We start from the raw sequence: 21,032 nt of genomic DNA on the forward strand, positions 1-21,032 counted from the left end.
CTTTTTATTATGATTATAAAATGACAAGCACATTTCCATAATAATTGCTCGCTCATTTCTTTTCTTCTTTCCATGGTCAATGTTGACCTTGTCTGCGAGCGTTGTAACGAGGCTTCCGGTGTTCAATGTTAAAAAGGAACCTTGTGGGCCACTCTTCAGCCCAAAGACTAGACTAGAAGTGAACTTCCTCAACTGTTTATTAAAGATACTAGCTCGATATTAGCTTTTTTATTTTGTCTTTTTCCTGCTCACAGGCATTCGAGCGTTGTTTTCACATTACTTGTTTTTTTTCTTCCTGTGAAAACCTATTAGATTCTCCCCCCCCCCCGGTAGAGATGACCACCGACAAATCATAAATCTTTGAGTTTTCATATAACATTCATCCATTGTGGTGTAAAGTAACTAAGCACTGTACTTTTGAGTTGTTTGTACTTTACTTGAGTATCTCCAATTTCCAATATTTTCACTTCTACTCCACTACATTCAAATATTCGGTTTCAAAAATGCCGTGTACACGTCGTCACGTGAAATTACCCGCTTGGAACATCCCTATATTAGTTACCAGTTACTTTGTAGATTTTGATTATTATTACAAAACATGCATTAACAACTTTATCCCTTATACTTTGGCTATCGCGACACATTGTGAGCTTGTGTGGATGTATACATTTTAAACTTGAAATGGGACATTTTGCATAACAAGTACTTTCTGCTTTTGGTACTTCAAGCACATTTTGATCCAACACTTTTGCACTTTTACTCAAGTACATTTGTAGTTGTATTTCTAAATTGCGGTATTTGTACTTTTGCTTAAGTGCAAAATTCTAGTACTTTTCCCACCTCCGTTGCCCAGTGCCTGAATGTTCACATCGCTACAATACGTTTGTCATTTTGCACCATCGTACGCCGAAGCACAGAGCATTCCCTGGAGGCAAAGAAAACAAAACGGCTGCCCTTTAGACACTGGCCACACGCTGAATGATAAGTCTAAATAATGCACCGTTCCCTTCAAGCTATAGTAGTTCCTCTGGAAGGTGGAAAGAGTTATCAAAATCCACCCCACCACCTAAAACACACATCTTGACACGCACGCAGCCACGCACACACGCTACGGATTTTGTGACATATTGTGGCCTCTGCTCAATAATGTGTCAGGGTTTGAGATAAGGGCTATACTGGCAATATTTCTATACTATGCTCTCTTCTCTGCTGAAACATTCATCTTTAATTTTGTTCTATCCCTTCTAGTCGGGTCTGACCATTTATTTATTCACCCGCCCCCACGTTTGAACTGTACTGAACCGTCGGGCCTGGCCAGCGTGCGACCTTAACCCGCCTCACATCACCCTGCTCTGCTGGCGGCGTGCCTGCTTTGTGTCGGCTCGGCTGTGTGATTGTGTGTGGGTGTTTGTGTGTGATTGTGTGTGTGTGTGTGTGTGTGTGTGTGTGTGTATGTGTGTGTGTGTGTGTGTGTGTGTGGTCAGGAGACATGAGACGGTGCATTGAGTTCTCTCCTCAGTCTGAGGCTGCCTTCCCTTTCCGATGTTTTTTACGTATTTGTGATTCCGTACAGCTGGAACGTTGTTGGCTGGAAATTAAGCTTACTTCTAGCTTGTCGTGGCCAGGCTATCTGCCTGAATTTTAATTTTGCTTCTCTCAATCGGCGATTGGTTTCACCCCCTAATCAGTCACAATAGCAGCAAAGTAGATTATTATTATTGTTATTAAGCGGACATTATTAGTGTGCAACAAACACACTTTAGTCCTGGGGAAACTTTATTTTCACCACTAGATAAACCTTTTTGTGAATGAGATGCCTTTGGAATTGATGGAAATCAGATGCAATTGGAAATTGAAGGAAAAACATTTGATTAGTGGTGCTAGCTCGAGTATTGGTTGAGCTTCACATGACGGTTAACTTGCTGCAGAAAACAATCACGGCAACCACGCTTGCAATTTCCAATTGCATCTTTCTAGTTTGTGTTGTTATGTGGCAGGCTAACCTGTTGCTACTTGCTAACCAAAGAGAGACAGACAGAGAGAGACCTAGGGGCTCATGTCTGATGTCTGTGATGTTGTGTTGATGGATGGCTCCCTCCTGGGGGAACAGTGTCTCGTGGCCCGCAGGATGGAACAACGTCCACACCAGCTTAAAAGCTTTACTCCTCCTCCTTATCCGTGACCTTAACGCATTTAGACTGGGAAGCTCCCACACTGCGAGCTTGTATAGATTTTTGAAAAATCTTGAACATTTTGTTCGAGTCTTTGAATATTTTTGACCCGATTCTATACATGTCTTCTAATTCTAAATCCTTCTTCTAAATCAGTGGTTCTCAAACTTTGTCATGTCCAGCACCCCCACAATGACATATATTTGGCCCTGGACCCCTATCTCAAAATATGTTGTTCCAGGGACACCTTCCAGAAGCAAAATTTGAGTAGCACTTGTCCGCTTAAACATACATACTGTATATTCAAAGATTTGCACACATTTTCACGACTTTAAAAAAATAGCAGATCTACAAGCTCGCAGCGTGAGCTTGTATATCTGCTATTTTTTTAATAGTTAAAGCATTAAATAATTCTCTGCCTAAATGGGTTAACTCGACCCGGCGGTCACAGCAGTCTGGGGCGCCGGCCGGGTTCTCGCGTCACAGTCGTCCACGAGTCCCATCGGTGTCCCGCCAGCCTTATCGCAGAGCTCCTGGTCATTGACCGGACGCTGTGCCCCAACACCCCAAGCCCCTCGCTCCTATTGTCACCACTGGACGATGTGCGTTAGATTTGGTGTGAATCTCTCCGGCGCTGGCAGATTTCCCCCCCTGACTGGAAAGCTGCACGGCGATCACAGTGCTTTTGTTCGTGGCGGCTGATGACAGATTGTGGGTTATTTTTAGGTCCCATAACAGCTGTCCCTTTTGCAGTTGACTAGACCTAGTCCGGCAGCAGTCCACTCCTGACGAGCAGGACAGGGAGGGGTGACAAAAAAGGAAAACGATAACAAATCTTAGGCTAGTTTATTGTTTCAGAAGACACTTTTAAAACCTTCCGTCGGTAACTTAACAGGCCAGTATGCGTATTCACACTGTCATGCTTGGTTTCTTGGATCGCGTGCTGCAAGGACCCCTTAGTTGAGAACGAGATGAAGCAGGGACCCCCACAACCTTCTCATAGATTCCATATAGTTTCATTGTTTGACACCAAAATCATCTGTGTATTTTGGATTCATGTCAATTTGTGTTTTCGGATACGTATTTAACCACTTGAATCGTCAATACATAACTTGACATTTCACTCTGTATTAGTCTGCTCTAGAAAAAGGTTTCTATCACACTAAGATTTGGAGGACCCCCTGTCGAAGACCCTTGGTCTACGGGATGCCTTACATATTGTTATTTATTTGCTGGCTCGCCGTCACAAAGAGTTACACTATCGCTGCGACGTGTCACACGGCATGAGGGTATATTGAGGCACTTATGGAATCTGTTGAAAGAAAAACCTTTAAATGGCAACTTTTTTAAAGGTTTACAACAAGGGTTCATATTCTAGATTGTAATTAGAGAAAATAAATGATGAGTGTTAAAATGATTTAATTGACTGCTTTCTATCTTTTTAGCGATTTTGATGATTTTGATTTCAGTGGGTGGGGGCATGCATACAAGTGGCTAAATATGTCTTTTTAGACACAATAAGCCCATTACCAAGATGCACCGCAATCTTTCATGGGCAGACTTTTAGCTGGGGATTTCGAATAACACGGTTCTATTGTGAAAATTACAGATCTACATGCCTGCAACGCCTCGCATTTTGCGAGGCATTGTGAGCATGTAGATCTGCTATTTTCACAATTTCTGCCTCTAATATTTGACAATTCGGCCAATGTTTATTTGTCATTTTAGAGGTATTAAAAAATCCTTAAATTGTCACTTTAGAAATGTGCTATACAACCAACTTTTTGTTGGTTTGTTTACTGTTGAGTGAGAAAACAATGTCCCGCATTAAGCTAATCATCTGGGGACCTACCCAAAATCATTTGGGGACCCCGCTGGGGGTCCTAACCAAGCCCCCAGAACCCTGGGGGCGCCGTGAAACCAAATGGACATGTTGGCCGTTTTGAGGTACTGCAGTTGGGTCTAGTCACATGAACGCGTGTCTAGGCTTCTTTGTATTGACGCGCGTTCATACCGGAAGGGCTCGTTCATGAAGCGCGTCCATGAACACAAACTATGACGCAAAACGCGTCACAGTAGACCCACTACGTCACGGTTTTACTAGCCGGAAGGAGGGGTGAAAACGCCTCATGCGCTGGGTGAGCAACTCAATGCAAGTGGACGGGCGGGGATATATGTGTCCTCTCTATTAATATTATAACTCTATGGCCCTAACCCACAGGTTGAGAACCACTGTAATAGCAGACCTCATACTGTCTGACAGTGATGGCAAACTGCATCTCTCTCTCTCTCTCTCTCTCTTTCTCGCTCTCTCTCTCGCCATGTACAGTACTGTGTGTGTGTGTGTGTGTGTGTGTGTGTGTGTGTGTGTGTGTGTGTGTGTGTGTGTGTGTGTGTGTGTGTGTGTGTGTGTGTGTGTGTGTGTGTGTGTGTGTGTGTGTGTGTGTGTGTGTGTGTGTGTGTGTGTGTGTGTGTGTGTGTGTGTGTGTCTGTGCGTCACTAGGCGCTCTGTGCCTTCTGTTACATCCGTTTCACATAGGCCAACTTGTGAAACGGTCGACAGCAACACATGCCAGAACTCTGGCCGTATCCATGCAGCATGGCCGCCCCACGGCGTGTGTGCATGCGTCGCTCTGGCACGGGTCCCATAGCCCGGCGGGACCACACATCTCCTACTACCTGCTGCGATTGGCTAGTTCCGGTCCAGGTCCATAGCCTGACACCTTATCCCATAACCCGGAGGGATGATTGCTCTGCGCTTATTACAAAATATGACACGGTTGTGTCATTGATGGATTTAGTTTGTGAGATTAGCGCGTGAATTCAAGACCTTCACGACAATAACTGTAAAAAAGACAGCAAATTAAAGAGCTTAACTTTTGGACAGGCAGTGATTCTGCAGATTCCAGACATCATCAGTGCAGAAATATAGGTGTCATAACCATTAACCACGGCGTTTAATGAGCCTGAATCTGCATGATGTTGACAGTGATATGTAGTCTTGATTTGGGGGCCCGCTCGTAATATCCTTTACGACTAGGGCTGTCACGATTTGACATTTTACATGACGATTAATTGTCACTCAAATAATTGGCGATTAACGATTTAATTGTGTTTTTGTCGTTGATAATTACATTTCTGTTTGGCTTTTAGGCTTTGAAGTTGTACATGGTAGATATGACACATAACCTAAATATACATAACCTCAGTTCACACGGGTGTGATTTTTTTTAAATATATGAACATTTTTCAACATGGAAACGATTATGACGATTATGAAAAATAATCACGATTATGTCAAAAAATCACGATTAGACGATTATGTAATAATTGTGACAGCCCTATTTACGACGCGCTAAACAGGGGTGTGCTTGGATATTCGGTTCACCTGCTAAACAGTAGACCACTTGTAGATCCACTATTTTTGAAAAGTCGTGAAAATGTTCCGAATACACCAGGGGTCTTCAACGTTTTCAGGCCAAGGACCCCTTAGTTGAGAGAGAGATGAAGCAGGGACCTCCACAACCTTTTCCATATAGATTCCATATATTTTCATCGTTTGACAGCACAATCATCATTGTATTTTGGATTCATGTCAATTTGAACCGTCAATACTTAATAAAGTTGACCTTTCACTCTGTACTTGGTCTGCTCTTTTTCCCCTCCACAAAACCTCTGAGCTTTTAGATCTGCTTTTTTTGGCTAAAGTTCTCAGAATATGGATGAAAGTGGTTAATATAAAAATGGAGAAAAAAGGTTTCATCTCACAAAGATTTGGAGGACCCCCTGTAGTGACTCTGAGGATCCCCTAGGGATCCCGGACCCCCTGTTGAAGACCCCTGTTCTATCCGAAGAAACATTCAGAAATGTAAAAAAACATTCCGAATACACGTCATTGCCGGGAAATCCCCGACGCTAACATGGCACGGCACTCACTGCATTAAGTCATGAAGTCCATCAATCTCTTGTTGTGATTGTTGAAAACATCACAATGTTATTGAGGTCTCTATTGCCTCTATTGATTTCGAGATTGAATTTTCATTGAAACCGATTAATTACTCGATAGCGATGCTGCATACACACATCAACCACATTGTTCTGGGGGAGTGCATGTGATACTGCATGCACACATCAACCACATTGTTCTGGGGGAGTGCATGTGATACTGCATGCACACATCAACCACATTGTTCTGGGGGAGTGCATGTGATACTGCATGCACACATCAACCACATTGTTCTGGGGGAGTGCATGTGATACTGCATGCACACATCAACCACATTGTTCTGGGGGAGTGCATGTGATACTGCATGCACACATCAACCACATTGTTCTGGGGGAGTGCATGTGATACTGCATGCACACATCAACCACATTGTTGTGGGGGAGTGCATGTGATACTGCATGCACACATCAACCACATTGTTCTGGGGGAGTGCATGTGATACTGCATGCACACATCAACCACATTGTTCTGGGGGAGTGCATGTGATACTGCATGCACACATCAACCACATTGTTCTGGGGGAGTGCATGTGATACTGCATGCACACATCAACCACATTGTTGTGGGGGAGTGCATGTGATGCTGCATACACACATCAACCACATTGTTCTGGGGGAGTGCATGTGATACTGCATGCACACATCAACCACATTGTTCTGGGGGAGTGCATGTGATGGCCATGTTCTTTATCCCGCTCAATGGGAGAAGAAAACAAAAAAGCTCTTAAGAAGATCAATCGGTGGAGATTTGATCTGCCTCTGATTAATTCTGCTGTCCTGTCCGGTGGCCTGGCTTTCTCTCTTAAGAACTCACGTTATCTGTGCATGTTGAATGAGGGGGTCTTGTATCCGGGGGCGGGGGAAACGTTTTTTTTTGTGTGTGCATATATCTGAACTATGAGCCTCACTATGGTCACTGGGAGGAGGCTGTAGAAAAAAATAAGTTTGAGAATCCTTGGCTTAAAGTGATGTTTTAATTTCACAAGATCCTTTTTAACACACAGCTTGCCATCGCGTCACCAAAACAATACACTATTCACTGCCATGGCTTTTCTTATATAATATTTAGCTGATTCTGGAGCGCTCCGTTGTGCGCGCCCACCCCAGTTCATGGCCGCGTTACGTGTGTTCTTTCATATGGTAACATCCATATGGTAAAATCCATGCTTCACGAGAGAGAGCTGAAATGGACCCGTCACGAGATGTGGAGAGACGGTAGGAAAAGAAGGGGAGAAAAGGTGTTTTTCCAGCATGACACAGTGGCTCTGAATGAGTAAGTGAAACTTGGTCACATTGCGGCCGCGTTGCATCATGGGATATGGAGTTTCTTAGGTCACCGGCGGGGCCGTGGGAGCAGGTGTCGGGTTAACTCAGCCGTGGCGGAGCACTGTTAACCATTTTTGATTTTATTTTTTATAATTTTTATCCCACAATTTTGTAACCCATTTTCACCCAGTGCCAATTGCCTATGTATTCCTGGGCTCTGCTCTCCCTCTGCTGCGCCTGGGGAGACAACGGACTGACCTCATGCTTCCTTCTATGCATGAGGAGTCCAAGTTGCTTCTTTTCACTTTACAGTGGGGATTTTCCCGGTTTGGACGTAGCGCGTGGAAGGAACACGTTATTCCAACCAGTTCCTTTCCCCTCCATCAGGCGCCCCGGATGGCCAGGGGAAGGCACTATAGAGACCAGGATTACTGCATGTTTTTGTGTGGGTATCTACCCTAGGAGACACGGGGAGAACATGCAAACTCCACACAGAAAGGTCCTTTCGCCAACCCCACCTAGGGTGTGGGCGCTGATGACGTGGAGGAGAGAACACGGCCCCAGCGCCCACAGTGTCCCCCGGCGGGAATCAAACCCAGGACCTTCTAGCTGTGAGGCGACAGTGCTACCCACAATGCCACCATGCCCCCAGAGTCAACACGGCTGTGGCAGGTTTAGGCAGAAGGTGTGTTAATAAAGGTTCCTGGTTTAAGTACAACAGTGGAGACATACTGTGTGGACACTCCAGCCCCTTTTCCCCCCTGCAGGAACTCTCCCCGGTCCCCCTCGGACCTCAATTAAACGTCTCGCGTCCTTGATGGTCCCCCGGCGAGTTGTTACACAGAATGTCACTTGTTAAACACCGCGGGGACTTAATTGCAACGCGTTGTCAGGCAGCCGGTGGCCCAACGGTCTACCCCGCTGGAGACGATGAAAATGAACATCCACCATTTAAATGCCTCCACTCATTTCTCTCCTCACTGGGGGGGAAGTTGATGGGAAATCCATCTGAGGCAGCTTTCTCCAATGTTTTGCTTACGTTTGCAGTGTTTGCTGTTTAGCCACGTGTAGACGTTCTTTAGGCCTAGAATTATTGAATGCTTTAACCAGTGAAAAATAGCAGATATACAAGCTCACAGCGCGGCACCGAGTGCCGCGCTGCGAGCTTGTAGATCTGCTATTTTTGACAAAGTCGTGAAAACGTGTGCAAATCTTTGAATATATGTATTTTCAAAGTGAACGTTTGTAACTCAAATGTTGCTTCTTTGTGGTCCCTGGAACTAGATATTTTGAGATGCGGGTCCGTGGTCAAACAAATATGAGTTTGGGGGTCCTTCACATGAAAAAGTTTGAGAACCACTGATATAGTAGTCTCTCCAGAACAGACTAACTGAGCTCCAGTTAAGTGAAAAGGACCTTTTCTTTGACGATGGCTGGCCAGATTGCTGACATAGAAACATAGGTTTTTCAAAAAACCTTAGAAGGATTCAAAAGACACTTATAGAATCGGGTCAAAATTATATTTTTGACGATTTTTCAATAGTTAAAGCATAAAATAATGATACACAATAATGTGTACCAGTTCTGAATGGGTTAAATGACGCGGTGCCCCCAGTAGACTAGAGGCCTAACTGGTGGCAGGTTTTTGTTGGGTTTCCTAGCTCGCCGATTTAAACAATGTTTTCATCCATATTTTATCAAAAGGTCCAACTTTTTCCCAAACTTCTAGTTGTATAAAAAAACATTTTAGAACTCATTTAAAAAAATATATACCTTTTATATCTAGAAGTGAGCGAGACTTTACCCCTATTGAGGAGTGGGAGAGGATTCCAGTGGCAACCTGTGAAGCTCTGGTGAACTCCTTGCCCAAGAGGGTTAAGGCAGTGCTGGAAAGTAGTGGTGGCCACACAAAATATTGACATTTGGGCCCTATTTGGACATTTTCACTTAAAGGTGTACTCACTTTTGTTGCCAGTTCATTAGACATGAATGGCTGTGTGGTGAGTTATTTTGAGGGGACAATAAAAATTACACTGCGACAAGCTGTAAAACTGACTACTTTACATTGTATCAAAGTGTAATTTCTTTCCCATAAAGAGATATAATCAAACATTTGCAGAAATGAGAAGGGTGTGCTCTCTTTTGTGAATACTACTGTACATACTGTATATACAGTATATAGAGAGACGCCAGGGTGTTTATTTTTTACAAATGCCGACATGTGGACTACATGTGTGCCATCAAAAAGGCCTAATCTTTACCAGTATATCGTTTGGTCAGACTCTGCATCCGACTACACACACAAAGTAGTGAGTGAACGAAAAGATAATAATAAAAGAAAACCCTCCAGAACTTCTCTAAGCTGACGCAAAGTCCTCCTTGATTAATTTTCTTTTCTTTTTAATTTTGCCGCCCACCCTGTACCAACAGAATCAATTGGGAGAGTAAGCTGTTGCTCCGATGAAGTAATTGTGTCATAAATCAATGACCCGTCCAGAATGGGATTCCATTGACCTTGGCTAAAAGTATGTTATGGCAGCTCGTCCCTAGTCAAATTTTATAGTTAGTCAGGCTGTATAATAACATCATTCCTCATGCCATCGCCCTTTGTAATTACTTATACCCAAAAGCCTTAGTTGCCTTGAGGCCCCATCACGGCTTTTTACACAGAAAATAGCTGATCTACAAGCTCACAATGTGTCGCGTGCTTGAAGACATTTTTTTTGTCCCACGAATAGGGACACCAGTGTTGATTTCGTCGACTAAAACTATGATGAAAAATGTTTGTCGACTGCGTTTTTTCACTAACGAAAACTAAATAAAAACTAAGCTGTGATGACTAAAACTAAGACTAAATGTATTGACAATTTCATCAACAAAATAAAAACGAGACTAAAACGTTACGGAGGGACTACTGCTGAAGAGAGTCATTTTATGTTTGGTTGCTCTCAGGTGTCGCTCTGCGGCGCGTTGTGAGCTTGTAGATCGGCTATTTTCAGCACGCAATCAAGTGTAAAATCAGTCATTACGATGCCATGAAGGCCTGCCAAAATATATTTCAGTTGACTAAATCAACTGTAGATTTAGTCGCCATAAAATCATATGATATTTAGTCAACTAAAATTAGACTAAAACTAAAACTTTTCAGGTGACTAAATTATGACTGAAACTAAATTACATTTTATTCAAAAGACTATGACTAAAACTAAATCATGATTTGCTGTCAAAAACAACACTGAGGGACACTAGGGTTCATGTGGTTACCCATGAACCTTATACACAGCAAGTACATGGTTGCTGCCGGACAGCAACAATTTTCATTTCAACTTTCTATATTGTTTCCGTAAATGAATGTCCTGCTTCATCATACAAGACTGGCTCACAAAAGTAATGGAAATATCCGATCTAGATCAGCTATTTTCACTATTTATTTATTTACATATGGAACTGTTACTAACAAGGTTTCCAGTCGGCAGCACATCGTTGTTGTCGGGTGGAAACCTTGTATGTCCAAAACCGCTTGTTTTATATTTTTCATTTTTATGACTTAAAATAGAGAAAATAGCCAATCTTCAAGCACACAACGCCTCGCAGATCTGCTTCTTTCACTAGTTTTTTTGTGACAGTCTTGTATGGTGAAGCAGTGCTTTACTTGACGAGAAATAGATAAAAAGTTGAAACTTGAAGATACGAGGTTTCTGCCCGACAGTGACAATATATTTGACACTTTTCATAGTGAAACGTCTGAACTTTCCTTGAAACTGCTTGTGCAACAGATCTCAACCACCTTTTTCCTTTTTCCCTCCTTCCTTGTTTTTTTAACGCCTGTAAACATGTTATGTGACCTTAAAGGAGGGGGAGCAGGAATCTTTCTTTATCTAAATAATGACGCATATCTCTCAAAGATCCCCTAAGGATGCCCAAATAAATTTAAAATAAATAAAAACACAAAAGACATAGGTACATTTGAAGTTATAATCAGTGTCTCCCTCTACACCCTGTACTTCCTTCTGCTTCCCTCGACTTCGGGACCACGCCTCTTCCGTGACGTTCTGTTCCGTCACAGCGGAGGCTCGTTTCAGTCAGAGCAGTATAATCCTTTCTAGGGCTCTGGTTTCAGTCAGTGAGGCGTGATTACGGATCCAACTGGGAAAGATGGATGGAAACGGCATAGAGCGCTCGTTTTCACAGTTATTGTCCACGACATTGCAAGCGGCGCGAAGGCCAGCGGACCTTGGTCCTGCTCTTCGCCCCCGAGCGCCGCAGGTGGAGCGCCGCGCGAGTTACGAAGCCGTGGTGAATGCAATCGTTATATTTATGATAAACGCCATGATAATTGGGTTTTGGTGCACCTCGCGCGGTCCAAGTGACTACAACGGAGCGCTCCCTACGTCCGGTTCAGCCAATCACAAGCTTCAAAAATGAGTCCGGGGCGTGGTTATCCATCTTTCCCAGTTGGACCTGTAATCACCATAGAGTATATATAAAATAGAGAGCGGACGAGCCCCGCCCCACTATCATTTCAATGCAAGTGCTCAGTGGCGTTTTGAAGCAACGGCTACGTGCTAGCATGTAGCTAATCCAGGTGCATTCTGGGGGAAATTGGCCACTATTTAGAGACCACAAATGACGTCACGCTGCTCTCCGCTCACAGGAGTAGTGGGGCCAAACCCCCAGAATGCACCTGGATTAGCTACATGCTAGCACGTAGCCGTTGCTTCAAATCTAGCCCTGGGTTCTGGGGGCTTGGTAATCACGCGTCAGTGAGACAGGCAGACAGACAGACAGACAGGCACCCCTCCCCTCTGCCTGTTTCTGCAGGACTCTCCAGTCTGCACTGAGAGAGTGAACGATTAGTGAAATAATTGTTTAATGTTCTGATTGTGTGTACTTTAGCCTACTTCAGTAGTAGAGACACATTGCAGACTGTTTGATTGCGTGACTGTTTGTGTTCGCGGCTCGCTGCACGCCCGGACATCACCGCGATGTGTAAAGTAACTATAAGTATATTTACTCAAGTACTGTACTCGAGTACAATGTTGAGGTATTTGTACTTGGATATTTCCAATTTCCAATACTTTCACTTCTACTACACTACATCTATCTCTGAGGCAAATACTGGTTACACCATTAAAATTATTTGAAAGCTTTAGTTACTACAGTACTACCTTTTCCTATGCAAACTTCTAATAAAATCTTCAACCAATCAAAACAGAAATACATTATAATATAAAACATAATTATATTAACTACCTATTTTATACCTTGGCTGTTTTAAACTAGCCGATCTGCAAGCTGCACGTCACGTCCTAGGCGACTGTCATGCGAGAATGATATAAGAGTACTTTTACTTGAGAATATCTTTTCCACCATTGCGAGTTCGAACGGCCGACGGCCATGTCACTCGCGTTTGTGAAGGACCAGATAATAACTACTTTAGCCCTATTATACCTTAGCTGTTTGAAACTAGCCGTACTGCAAGCTCACAATTGTGAGCTTGTACTGTAGATTGGCCACTGCGTGAGTGTGTGACTGTCCATGCGTGCGAGAATGATATGAGAGTACTTTTACTTAAGTATGAGTATCTTTTTCAGTCGAGCTCGTCACGTGGCTCGCACAGCCCACGGCCCCGTCACTTGCGTTTGTGAAGCACCTTTTAATAACTAATTCCAGTGGAATACATTTGTCTGAAGAGAGCTGCCAAAATCATTGGCATAGAATTACCACAGCTACACACAATCTATAACACACGCTGTAAGAAAAAGACAGAGAACATCTTAAAGGACAGCTGTCATCCCGCCCATTCCCTGTTCTATCTCCTCCCATCAAAAAAACGTTACCAGAGCATCAAATCTCACACCACCCGTTTCAGTAATAGTTTTTATGCTCAAGCAATCAGGTTGCTTAACGAAGAGATGGAAGCGAGACGTAGGTAGTCAATGTGCAATATACGCAGTTTTTAAACTGTACACTGTCACACTGTATGGTTGTTTTGTTGTTTTTTGGGTTGTCCTGGGTGACCTGTTGTTGTCGTATTGTTTTGTGTGCAATAAGGCTGAGAGTGCTCTTGGCACAAGCATTTCATTGTTTGTCTGTACTTGTATGGATACGCATTTGACTAATAAACCGAACCTGAACCTGAACCTGTCTACCTTCTTTTGGGTGAGTTAATCCAATCTCGTGTCATTGTTTGGTCCAGAGGTAGAGAACACATGAATGGAGACTGAGAGGCAGGGGAAAAAACGGGAGGGGAGAGAGAGAAAAAAAACAAAAAAAAACAAAACATCCACAGTCAAACACCGAGGCAACTCCAGCATTTGGCCGAAACGAGCGCCCATCTCGGCTTGGTGTTTCTCAGTGCCTCGCTAGAGAACCGGGGCCGCGAAGAGACACGCCCCCCAGGCTAGTAAAATACGTGCATGCTACACTATATAATGGATACGGAAAAAACGGCTTATTGATTCTTTATAAAAAATTGCAAGTGTATAGCATTCATGTTGTTGTTCATGTCAATTAAGAAAGTTAAGAGTTCACTTTATTAGAAAGAGTGTAAAATATTGTAATTTCCAAGACATTCTTCACATTCCTTTCAATGAGATCACGTGATGTTGCTCTGCTTTCATACGTCATGCTTTTGCTCGGCCATTCCCGAGCTCGTGGAGGAGGAGTTTTGAAAAAGTAGGACATTGGAATCTCCGTCTGAATACAACTCTGAAAACAGGCAAGACAACTATATGGTTGCATTGGCAAATATTTTCACAACTACCTAACAATTAAATTGGGACAAAGTAGATGTTATTCTGCTACCCTGTCTTTAACATTGAATTTCAGTTGACATCGCAATTTCCCAAATTTTTCTCTGTTTCTTCCCCATCACTACCTCTGGCTTGCCTGTTAAACACAGACAGGGGTGTCGCACCAAATTCTGGGCCCTGGGTACAAGGATTCACTGCGGGCCCCCCATGAATGTTAAAAATCGTGAAAATTTGTGCAAGTCTTTGAATATTTCAAATCCTAAGGTTTTTTGGAAAAAAAAACAATGTTTATATGTCAGTGGTGCTCAAACTGTTTCATGTGAAGGACCCCCCAAAATGATATGTATTTTGTCCACGGACCCCCATCTCAAAATAGTTAGTTCCAGGGACCCCCCAGAAGCAACATTTGAGTTACAAATGTTCGCTTAAAAAATACATACAGTATATTCAAAGATTTGCACACATTTTAACGACTTTTCAAAAATAGCAGATCTACAAGCTCGCAGCGCGGCACTCGGTGCCGCGCTGTGAGCATGTATATCTGCTATTTTTCAATGGCTAAAGTATAAAATAATTAAGGCCACTCCACTGTGGGCCCTAGTAACACAGTCCCACTCCCCCCCCCCCCTTGTGACGCCCCTGAACACAGACATAAAAGCAGTCGCATTCATGGCTCTCCTTTGAAAAGGAACTCGATCAATATTGAACCACTTGGCGGACAGTTTACAGAGTCTACTACTACCAGACATAACAGGTACCCACTTTCTTCTGGCGTGGTCAGACCTGGCATAAGAGTTGGCATCACGAATACAAACCAACGCATAGAAGGTCATTCCAAGTTGAAAGGTTCCAACAACTTTGTTGCATGTTTTTTCCTATTATAGTGTCACCTTCTTAATGCATTTGTTGTTCATTCACGGTTGAGGTGAATAGTCAGGACGAATCACTGTCCAACACACAAACTACCACTTGTAACTTTCTGTTTTCTTTTTCTTTTACCATTGAGTCAATAGAGTCTGCCTGCTTGCTCTGGGGAGAAGTGGAAGGGCATTGAGAGACTGAATGCATACGTTATAATGTATTAACATACTTTGGACCATACAGATTGGACAAAATACCACACACACACACACACACACACACACACACACACACACACACACACACACACACACGCACACGCAAATGCACACACACATGGACATATATACATAGACATATACATATATTTTTTTTAAAGATAATATAAGTGGCCTCTGCCTGTGGAAGGAGGATGAAAGGAAGGCTCTCGCTCCGCTTGCCGCAGTCTAGTGGTGTCACTCCCAGTGACACTCCAGGGAGATGACAGTGCAGATGGCTTAACGCATTTAGGTCTAGAATTATTTGCATGCTTTAGCCATTGAAAAATAGCAGATATACAAGCTCACAGCGCGGCACCGAGTGCCGCGCTGCAAGCTTGTAGATCTGCTATTTTTGAAAAAAAGTCTTTGAATAGATATTTTTAAAAGCCAACCTTTGTAACTCAAATATTTGCTTCTGGGGGGGTCCCTGGAACAACATATTTTGAGATGGCGGTCAAATACATTTCATTTTGGGGGTCCTTGAAATGAAAATGTTTGAGAACCACTAATTTAGAAGAAGGATTTAGAATACATTTATAGAATCATGTCAAAAATATTCAAAGACTTGCACAACATTTTCATGATTTTTCAAATAAAATTGCAGATCTCGTGAGCTTGTATATCTGCTGTTTTTCAATAGCTAAAGCATAAAATAATGGTTAAAGTGGTTCAAATCTTGACGTGACACAGATTTGCGTTCCCGGTCCACGTGGCTTAATAGAGATTATCCCAGCAGGGAGGGGGGTTGGAGCTGAGTGCCCGCGCTGGGGGGGCGGGGGACGTGTGACACTTCCACACTATACTGCAGGACGCTTTGTCAGAGTGGGAGTTCTGAGGGGACATGCAGGCACGCTGGACGGACGGACAGAGGGACAGAGGGACCAGGTCTACCTGGTGGAGGCTAGCCATCGTCAAGGGCACTCAAGGGGAACACAGCGGATGCGCAGTGTCGCAGTATTGACGCGTGCGAAGTGCCGCGCGGTAACACCAACTGGATGCGGCGAGCTGCCGTGCGGCACATCCATGGTGGGGAATATGATATGATATGATATGATATAGTACTTTATTGTCAGTTTGCACTGAAATTTGTCTAACGACACGGAAGCCAAGTATGCGAAACATACTGTATATACACACATTTGACCTAACACATGGGACAATACAGGGTTACATACATAAAGATATACAGACAAGAGCAATGTCTACCACCTAGCCTACCTCTGGCTAAACTCCTGATTAAGCCTTAAAGTCGACTGATGGACAAAGGACCTTTTTAGTCTGACCTTATTGTATGCTGGATCACTGCATCCTACATTCTCTATGCAACACATGGCTGTTGTTAGAGGTAATATTCCTTGCCAACCTTAGACATAGGCATAACAGAAACGGCGGACCTACATTGAGCCAGTCCAGACTTCATTCTGATGCGTGAAATAGTGACATTGTTAATGTCACTATTTTAGATTTTAATAGTGAAAGTGTGAGAACTACTTATTTAGACGGCATTTGCAGAATCGGGTTCTGAACTGTTAAACTAATAAAGGAAGGGGGTTGGACAAAGTTTCCACCCTACAGCAGAGCGATATGACCGTTCTGCCCCACAGTGGCAGGGTGTGACTGCTGCCACATCATTCTGCCCCACAGTGGCAGGGTGTGACTGCTGCCACATCATTCTGCCCCACAGTGGCAGGGTGTGACTGCTGCCACATCATTCTGCCCCACAGTGGCAGGGTGTGACTGCTGCCACATCATTCTGCCCCACAGTGGCAGGGTGTGACTGCTGCCACATCATTCTGCCCCACAGTGGCAGGGTGTGACTGCTGCCACATCATTCTGCCCCACAGTGCCAGGGTGTGACTGCTGCCACATCATTCTGCCCCACAGTGGCAGGGTGTGACTGCTGCCACATCATTCTGCCCCACAGTGCCAGGGTGTGACTGCTGCCACATCATTCTGCCCCACAGTGTGAGGGTGTGACCTCTGCCACATCATTCTGCCCCACAGTGCCAGGGTGTGACCACTGCCACATCATTCTGCCCCACAGTGTGAGGGTGTGACCTCTGCCACATCATTCTACCCCACAGTGCCAGGGTGTGACCGCTGCCACATCATTCTGCCCCACAGTGCCAGGGTGTGACTGCTGCTACACATAATACTGCAATGTCCTTGTAGCTCGCACACGTCCAGCCTTAACACCCAGCATGGACGATCCTCTTTACCCACATACTGTAGACAGAGCAGGAACCTTGTAAAAGCAGCACGGCCCACTGGCCAGGCTTAACATCATTCCCCTCTGAGCAAAAACACAAACAACTTGGTGACAACATCGCTACACACGCACGCACGCACGCGCGTACGCACGCACACACACACACACACACACACACACACACACACACACACACACACACACACACACACACACACACACACACACACACACACACACACACACACACACGAAAAGTGAAAGTCTGCAGATGATTGAAAATATGGTAAGAACCTGGCAGTAGGGGCTTGTACATGAATTTATTCCTGGCAATGAATCTGCCATGTGACAAATTTGACGAGTTATATATTTTTTACTTTACGCTGGATGGTGCTGTTTGCTAGCCTACGGGTCACCAGATATTTTCCCTAGGGTTACACGTTTTTTTTAACAAGGTTTCTTGGTTTGTTTAGTGGCGTAACACAGTGGTTCTCAACCTGTGGGTCGGGACCTCCAGGCGGTCCCCGAATGATTTTGGAGGGTTCCAGATGATTAACTTAATGTGCGACGTTGTTTTCTCACTCATCAGTAAACAAACCAACAACGTTTAAGTGTATAGAGGGTTTATGCACATTTCTAAAGTGACAATTGAAAATGACAAATTAAACATTGGCCAAATTGTAAAATATCAGAGGCAGAAATTGTGAAAATAGCAGATCTACATGCTCACAACGCCTTGCGTTGCGAGGCGTTGTGAGCATGTACAGTAGATCAGCTATTTTCACAATAGATCCATGTTATACAAAATGTAATGCCTCAACTCTTAGTGCTCGTCAGGGTGGGGGGGGGGGGGGGGGTCCCCAGTTAAAATATGATTATTTTGGGGTTCCGTGGCCTGAAAAGGTTGAGAACCACTGCCGTAACAGAGGATTCTCCATGCTGAGAGTAGAGCCGGTATATATATTTTGCTGCTGCAAGGACATTGCAGGATGATTTAGCGGCAGAAGCTCTGGGGGCCGCTGAAGGCAATACGGACGTGATCCCCATGAAATGAAGCACCCATCCAGATCTCTCATTGATACTGTACCTTATCGTTGTTGTCGGGTGGAAACCTTGTATGTCCAAAACCGTTCATTTTGTATTTATCATTTTACAAATGATTTAAACTAGTGAAAATAGCCGATCTGAGAGCACACCACGCCTCACCTCGCGAGGCGTTGTGTGCTTGTAGATCTGCTATTTTCACTAGTTTTGTGCGACGGTCTTGTATGATGAAGCAGGGCTTATCTTTACGAAAAAACATACACATTTGAAGATACAAGGTTTCTGCCCGACAGTGACGATATCGTTGCTGTCACGCAGAAACCTTTTATCTCCGTATTCCAAGTTTTTTTATGTTTGCTTGTAAGTTGTTACACAAAAGTTGCAAAAATAGTCAATCTGCTTGTAGAGCTGCTATTTATTTCCTATTTTTGAAAAAAGAATTGAAAGTGGTTAAGTGTGTCTGTGGGTTTGTATACATATTGAACCAATGAAGAGTATTATTAACACTTCTACTGCCTCTTATTTTGAAGGGATGCTTGGTGCCTTGGTGCCGCGCCGCTTCCTCTGTAGGCCACCGCTATTATTTTGAAGGGCTTTTGCCAAATCGGACAGATCCGTGTCGATCACATGACTGTCGAGATACTGTCTACCGATTTGTAGGATTTTTGGACAAAATCTGTAAGAATAGTGCACAGAAATGTGTTTTGCAAACATCGGCCACTAGGTGGCACTAGAAAAGGCCCATTTGAAAAATTTAGGGCAGAGGTTCTAGATTGGCATCCAGGGAATGTGTGTGCTCACTTTGGCAGCGACCGGGCCAACGGCGACTGAGAGTAGCTGCTCACAAACTGTGAGGACGCACGCAATCCTACAAACTTTGGAAGCCAATCTTAGCCAATCAGGATGGAATATGCAAAATCGGACAGATCCGTGTCGATCACATGACTGTCGAGATACTGCCTACCGATTTGTAGAATTTTTGGACAAAATCTGTAAGAATAGTGCACAGAAATGTGTTTTGCAAACATCGGCCACTAGGTGGCGCTAGAAAAGGCCCATTTGAAAAATTTAGGGCAGAGGTTCTAGATTGGCATCCAGGGAATGTGTGTGCTCACTTTGGCAGCGACCGGGCCAACGGCGACTGAGATTAGCTGCTCACAAACTGCGAGGACGCACGGACGCGAAACATCGGCCACTAGGTGGCGCTAGAATAGGCCCATTTGAAAAATTTAGGGCAGAGGTTCTAGATTGGCATCCAGGGAATGTGTGTGCTCACTTTGGCAGCGACCGGGCCAACGGCGACTGAGATTTGGCGCTCACAAACTGCGAGGACGCACGGACGGACGCACGGACGGACGCACGGACGCACGGACGGACACACGGACGGAGGGGAAAACATACTCTCCCTCAGCCTTCGGCTGGTGGAGACAATAAATAAAATGGAATGCACGAAGAAACATCCATGGACATATGGAGATACGAGGTATTTGCCTGAATGCAACAACAATACGTTACTTTACTTCGTGCGATGGCGTACCAGCGCAAAAATATCTTATCTGCCAGCTCAGGTGTGAGATTGCAGATAAGCTATTGTGTGGGACAACAGCGGCGTACACCTGATTTATGTCTTTATCATCAGCCTACAGATCCATTCCTATAACCTCCTCTACCGCCCTTCTCCTCTCTCTCTGTCTCTGTCTGTCTCTATCTCTGTCTCTCTCTCTCTCTCTCTCTCTCTGTGATTGATTGAATATTTTATTAGGCACAATGAACAACATCACATGTTCAGTATTCCATTAATGACTTGTGATTATTGCAAGTCGACTCGACTCAGTAAAAAGTTGAGTTGAAGTTTGATGACGTCATCACATCACAAACGACCCCCCCAATTATTTTGAGGGGTCCCCAGATGATTAACTTAATGTGAAACATTGTTTTCTCCCCCAACAGTAAACAAACCAACTTAACGTTTAACGAGGGTATCTTCCTATTTCTAAAGTGCCAATTTAAGGACTCTAAAATGAAAAAAATAAACATTGTCCAAATTGTCAAATATATCCACAAGTTTCCCCGGGCGTTTACTGGAGACTCTCAGGACCAAACTTCCGGGTTTAACAGCAGACATACAAGCTCACGTCGCGTCGCAAATGCAACCCGTTGTGAGCTTGTAAATCGGCGGCGGAACCTCGGTGCAGACGTTTGCGCAATGCACTATGGGGCGTAGGAAACTCGTGGATAGAGGCAGAAATTGTGAAAATAGCAGATCTGTTGCGAGGCGTTGTGAGCATGTAGATCTGCTATTTTCACAATATAAAGTATTTTCGACTTGACTTTCTCTGGTGGGAGTCGACTTGTGTAATGAAGTCGACTTTTTTGTTAATGCCCTTATGTACAGTAGTCACATTTGAGATGCAGCACGGCACAGATACAGTTAGAACATCCTAATCAACAGGAACATCCC

The 21,032-nt window shown here is 44.0% G+C and overlaps 1 protein-coding gene across 1 annotated transcript in view; it reads left to right on the forward strand.

The window, feature by feature from the left end:
• The window catches only part of tmem104 (transmembrane protein 104), a 135,522-nt gene that overhangs the window by 46,870 nt on the left and 67,620 nt on the right, over positions 1-21,032 (forward strand). The window lies entirely within an intron of this gene.

The sequence above is a fragment of the Nannobrachium achirus genome (assembly GCF_963921795.1).
Source record: "Nannobrachium achirus genome assembly, chromosome: 4".
NCBI lineage: Eukaryota > Metazoa > Chordata > Actinopteri > Myctophiformes > Myctophidae > Nannobrachium > Nannobrachium achirus.